This window comes from Pistacia vera, unplaced genomic scaffold (genome assembly GCF_008641045.1).
Source record: "Pistacia vera cultivar Batoury unplaced genomic scaffold, PisVer_v2 Contig663, whole genome shotgun sequence".
NCBI classification, from domain to species: Eukaryota; Viridiplantae; Streptophyta; class Magnoliopsida; order Sapindales; family Anacardiaceae; genus Pistacia; species Pistacia vera.
The window spans coordinates 221,558-228,509 of NW_022196516.1; positions in this window are offsets into that span (position 1 = coordinate 221,558).

A 6,952-nucleotide genomic window follows, 5' to 3' on the forward strand; every position below is an offset into this window, starting at 1 on the left:
ATATTATTGTTTCTGTTCTTTCTTCTGATAATCAGATTCTTTCTTTGTTGGATTTGCAGCTCCTAGTGCTTTAGTTGTTTTTCAAAAATGTTTAGTGATTATTAGATACTCAGGATCTTATAAAAAAAAAAAAAAATTTAGTTAATTATTGGCAATCTTAATTAGGCATTTAACTCAGATGTTAACTAAATCACTGCAAATTATTCGTATAAAATCCAGTGAAAATTAAATATATAGTAACTGGAATTAAATAAATAAACGAAGCAATCACGTTTACATACGGTATGACATTAGTTTATCAGTAACGTTGTGATATAAGGTATGGATTCCAATTGAAGTTCAAATATCACTTGCGGAGGCGTTTCCAGTCGCTTTAATTTCTTATTTTGGGCAAGGAATCCAATCAAACTTGTGAGCAAATGTTGCAAATTTTTGTTTTTATAACTGGTTGTAGATTAAGATAAAGAATACAATAACTTGAAGGAAAATCTAGAACCGAAGAGGTAAACTATCTGAGTGACGCCAATCTCTTACTTATATGTTTAACTATTTTGGGTGGTCAGTGAGACGATAGAGACTCTTGAATGTATTACTTAAGAGGTTTGAAGTTTGATCTCTCTGGTTGTTATAGTGGTAGTCATTAGAAGATTTATTGATCGTTAACTTTAAAACCTTGAAAAATTAGTCGAAATATGTATAAATTGGTTCGGATACTTATAATAAGGGGGAAGAAAGTTTGTAAAATGTCGCGTGCGGTGGAGGCAATGATCTACGCGTAGTTGGGATACAAAAGTTGAGATTAGGGATGTTAATGGAGATGGGTTGGGTTGGATATTAAGAAATCTAGCCTAGGCACATGCCCACCTTCTTATGAGTAGCCAATCCGCTGTATTATCCATTCTAAAAAATGGGACGGGTTTGGGTTTATGTTTTTGATCCATCTATATTAATATATAGATATATATATACTATTTCTCAAATTAATTAATCAAAATGATAAAAAATAATTTTAATAATTTTATTTAGTGTTAAATATTATAAACAATTATTTATTAGTTCTCTATTTTTGGGTGAATGAGACGAGTCAGGGTTAAACAGTTAAAGTTAGCATTCCTATGGCCACGCCAAAATATTTAATCATCTACGTGGGATCAATTTAAATATAAATTCTTCCAAATATAACTCGAAAGGTACAAAGTCTGAAAACCTAAAAACAAAAATAAAAAATAAGAACGATTAGTTGATTGTTGTAGGTTTTAACTTTTAATAAGGGTATTGACAAGTATATAATATTTGACAAATATGATTATATTAAGATCATTTATGATTGAAAAATTAATTTAGATGAAAATATTAATAAATAGATAATAAGAAAAGAGAAAATAAAATATAAAAGACTGCGGTGTCACTAAAAAGCAATGTCATTGATGTGTCCAACGACGCCATTAATACAAAAGAGATTGTTATAAGTTCATCTAACCATTTTTTTTTTGGGTATAATAATGGTAAATTTGGCAGCTTTTCGCTTCAAAAAAGCATACAGAAGTACCATTCTAAATCCTTCTCCATGGTTGCAACAAAAAGATCGATTTTAGCATCTAATGACTAGGTTGTCTCATGATAATCTCTTTTAGGTTGAGGGTGTATTGGAAGCATTGACGCAAGCATTAACTTTTTATCTTATATTTTATGATCAAGGTGTTCAGGTTAGTTTGTGCGTAACTCGATTAATCTTTGGAATCTATTGAATACCTTACAAACCTAGTATTTAAAGGTAAGTTACCAATGTGGTAAATGACCTTAAAGTGATTTGAGCTTGAGAAATCAATTAAGAGAGTAAACATTCTTAACCGTTAGACTAACCTCTTAGAGTTTTGACGCTAGCCTTATCACCAAACGCATTAAGTCCAATGTCGTTAGTGTAGGGTTTCAACTATATTGTCACCTTTTTATTTTTATTTTCTTCTTAATTTGGGGTGTAGGAACATTTATGTATTTCTTTTCTTTTTTTTTTTCCATTAAATTTAGTGGTAAATAATCTACAATTGGGTTTTTACCGCATATTTTTGAAATTTCAATATCTCTTTATGAGCTCATGAAAAAGTTAATCCATAACTAATCGAAACTTGTGTATACATTTGTACCATATGATTTGATTTTACATATTTATTATGATAGATGGAGAAATTGGTTTTTAATCATTCTTGCGTATGGTAGAAATACAATTTGTTCAAATGAAAACTATTTATATAGGAGATAAAGGATATAAATCAAGACACCTAACAATTATATTGCAACAAGATTTTTTTTCTTTAAAATTGGTTGATATAGAGATAAAAACAAATGGTACAATGCAAATCGTAATATAAACAAAGGAAGATTTTTGACATAAAATTTAAACCATGGAATGGAAACAATTGAATGGTACACACTTGTACGTGGCAAAAAAAAAAAAAAAAAAAAAAAATTACAAAAATTACAAAATTATCTAAAGTTTTTATAAAAGAAAACTAATTACAATATGCATTATTATATTTATAAACTCGATGTTTAATTTTATAAATTTGACGTTTTGCATATGGTACAAATGTGTCTTTTCAGCATTAGACTTCTCATTTAACAAGAGCAAAATTCATTTGAATTGTAACAATAATACAATTGTTTGTTTATACAAATAATAAACCACAAGATATTAAGAAAAATTATCACAATTGCTTAAAAACCATTTGAGGTAAAATTCCAATGAAATATCTTAAAATATAAAAAACAATAAAATTCATTTTTTGATTATGTAATTTTAGAGCATAAAATTATCCTATCAATATGAGAGCTACTTTTATATATAATTGTCAATATCAATATGTGATGTTTAAGACATTAGTAAAAGAATTCAACCAAAAATTAGTGAGATATTGAAGGCAATTGAAAAAATATATAGATATTGTGGTTTCATATAGTTGAAAAGATACATATAGACAAGAAATGTGTACCCTTAATATTTATCTAATCAAAATTAAAAGAGCAACGATTTAACAAAATTGTTCCTTCTTGTGGAAAAGATTTCTGGCTACCTTTAAATAATAGAGATGAGGCTACTTTTAAATATATAAATTAATCTACCAATTTACCACTTTTTTTTTTTTTTGGTCAATTTTTAAAAAAATATATTATATCAATAATGTTTTGTTTACAACTAAGTCATACAATTAAGTGATACAAACAGACAAAAATTATACAAAATTTATGTAAAATGATTATTCTGTCATTTGTTTTTTGTCTGTTTTTATAACTCAATTATATGATTCAGTTGTAAGCATAACATTGCTTATATTCTATAAGTAATTAGTTTGCAATGTTAAAAATTAGAATTTGATGACCGATCCCAGTACCAAATTGCATTACAAGAGAACATATTGGATGAAAAGAAGAATCTAAATTTTGAGCAAGGAGAAATTTAAGATTTACAAATTTATCAAGACGCTTTGATATAAGTTAAACCTTTTATAACACCAAGTATATGCAACGTTCTCCAATAACATACGTTACTTCTCCATCCTTTAACCTAATAAAGTAATAAGATAATCATTAATTCACATATTTATTTAGCTTTCTCTAATATCTTAAATTACATCATCATCCGAATCTAAGTTTATTTGAACATAATGATTTGAAACTAATTTTATTGAATGAAAACCACCCATGTAATACAAATAGTAGATAGTGAGTTATGATGATGCTGAAACAACCAAGAGAGAGATAACTGAACATAGGAAAATAGGAATATGATAAATCACCACTGAATGTACCAAGTTCGGATAGTAGATTGGATAAAAAAAATCACAAAAGGTTGGATATTGTTTAAGATAACCACAAAAGGTTCTCAATAATTCATTCAAACAACATAATCAAGTCTTTTTCAAGGTTATAAAGACTCTTATTTATACTAGAATTATCATTAACTAACTAGGAATGAAATAAACTATTAACTGAAATAATGCTTATTCTAATATGGAAAATACCTAAAACAAAAAATTTAATTTAATTAGGACTACTATAATAAAATAAGAAAACCTAAATACAGTAAAACTTCTCTATAGTGATATTTTATATAGGAATAAACTCTACATAGTCATAAAAAATCCTAATCCTAATTTGGGATAGCTATAAATAAGAATAAACTCTATATTGTAATAAGTTATAATTTTTCTAATTCCCGCCTTAAGGAAAGTTGTCTCTACGTAGTAATAATTATCTGTATATTACAAAAAAAAAAATATGTTATGTAAAATTAAAGGTTTAAAATAAAATAAAATATTTATTTAAATTTGTTAGGGACAATGATTTATGCTTTAGAGTTGTTATCACATCTTTTACCTTACGAGTACGTAATAGCTTGTTAGCATGGATACCTTCTTGGTGAAGCCAAAATATTTTTAGGTTCTGAGCTTCATGGCACAAGATTTTTTTGTATTTTCGTATTATTATCCTCAGAATTATTTCATTTCTCTTCTTGTCTAATTGCAACAATGATTTCTCCTTTGGTTAAAGCATACACGATTTGTTGCTCATTTGAATAATCGAAGAAGTCATTAATATCCATTCGATTAGTGTAGTGAAGTTGTCGAATTTGATCACTCAATTCTATAGTGACTCTTTTATTCTTCTCATCAACTTCATTTGTAACTTACAATTCATTGACATTAGTGGTCTTAATTTTGCAGCGCTTAAAACCATTGACAATTGTCTGTGGCTTCACATCAATTGATCATGCATCAACTGCATTTACAGTTCCATCAATGACACTTATTTTTGTTGGTTCTAAGAAATGATCTTTTATCTATTTCAAAAATAGGTAATTAAAGCGCTGAATTGAAATCCTAATACTACTAAAATATGAATTGAAATCCTAATACTGTACTACTAAAACATGAATAATAAAATAAAAAATCAAAACTATAATTTTTGTAACTACACCTCTATTAAGTTATAACCTCCTTATAGTAATAAAATTAGTTAGTTCCACCATTATGACTATAGAAAGATTTTACTATATAAGGAAATAATAAAATTTCTTTCTTACAGAATTTTAATAATATATTCCCTGGGTCATATGATTTATTTTAAATCAATTTAAAAGTTCTAAACTGAATGATTATTGTTTTAGAACAACTTTCTTGTGGCCAGAACTAACTTCTAAACGTCTTTGACGAAATTCTTGAATACAAATACATGCAAAATATTATTTAAATGTATATTTTGAGTTCAATTATTAGTTAAGGGTTGAACATATAAAACACATGCTTATTATTGCAAAAACAAGTTTTAAATGATGCATGAAACTAACGAATTGTTTCTTTGAATATCTAAGGATAAATTTGAAATTGTTTTTCAATTAAAAACTACAATTTTGACGGATGAAATAAAAATTTAATTAATTCAGGAAAACTATTAGGATATAGTTAATTTTATCTTATTTTAATTTATCTTTTTATCTCTTACACTTTATTACTATAATCAAGAGTCTTGTTCATACCCAATGTAAAAATTTTTATTAAAAAAAAATCTACTAACAAAAACAGGGTTTACAGGCTACAAAATAAAGTTTACGTAAGAAATTAAAAAAAAAAAAAAAAAATTAGTTATGTTCACTCAATGTATTATTTTTTCTTTTATTCCGAATATTTTTTACTAAAGTTTCCTTCTTTTTTCCTCTGCCTGACTAATTAAAAGATATATTTAGTTTCTTCCAATATCTAAGGTTGATTTTATAGTTATTTTTGATATAATCTAAAAATGAATGATACTTGGATTATTTTTGTTGCAATCTGCAAAGGGTAGATTCATTACAAAATACCCAAATAAAAAAGTTTACATTTTTTTTCTAGCTATTTACCAATTATTTTTACAAAAAGGAACTTCTTATATACAAAATAGGTATGATGTGTTTGACTTTGATCATTAATTTGTTAAGCCGTGACAAAATAATCACCATAAACACATCCAATTTATTGCAAAAGCAGGTTGAAATGATCAAATTTACTGCCACACCAAAAAGATTATTTAACTAAACCTCAATACCATTATTTTTAATTATTCTATAGATATTTATAAATAAATAACTCTTCTATTTTTTATTTACCTATAAATATCTATTCCTATTAGTAAAAGATCTCTACACCTGGCGTAGTTATCCTACAGTCTGGAGTGGCTATTGATAACATTCACCATTCGATCAACAATATTCCTGATATGGAGAGGAGTATGACAGATATGGATGCCGAGAGTGTAGCAGGTTGATTTATATCCATCTCATTGACAACCATAAGACTTATTCTAGTGCAGATTTTACTCCTTGCAATTTGCTAAGTCTTACCTTGTATAGAATACACAGTTGTCTATTACCATGTTTAACTAGCCTATACAATTTCTGTATACAATTCTTAATATAAATACAATACTACTCCCACGGTTGAAGGTGTGGTGAGATTTCTCAATCATCGACTTGTGTTAGTTTTCTTCTTGGTATCAGAGCAATAATACTGTGAGGAGGGCTATTTTTTTTTTTTTTTTTGTGGGGGGGGAGGGGGCAAACATGTCTTCAGTGTCATTGAACGTTGGCAATTCTGTCACACTCAGACTCAAGTATGAAAATTATCCTCTCTGGCGTGAGCAAGTCCTTGCTCTAGCAGAAAGTCAAGAACTGGTGGCCTATCTTACGGGTGAAGTTACTATCCTTGAAGCTATACTTCCACCTCTAGAGGGTTCAAACCATCAAACTGTTCCTAACCCCCACTTTGTGAGATGGAAGACTGCTGATCGACTACTTAGAGGTTGGATCATTGGCACCTTATCTGAAAAGGCTCTTGGGATTGTCATTGGACTGGACACCTCGACATAGGTATGGAGGGCTCTCAGAGAAGCCTATGCTCAATCTTCTCAGAAGCGACAGTTT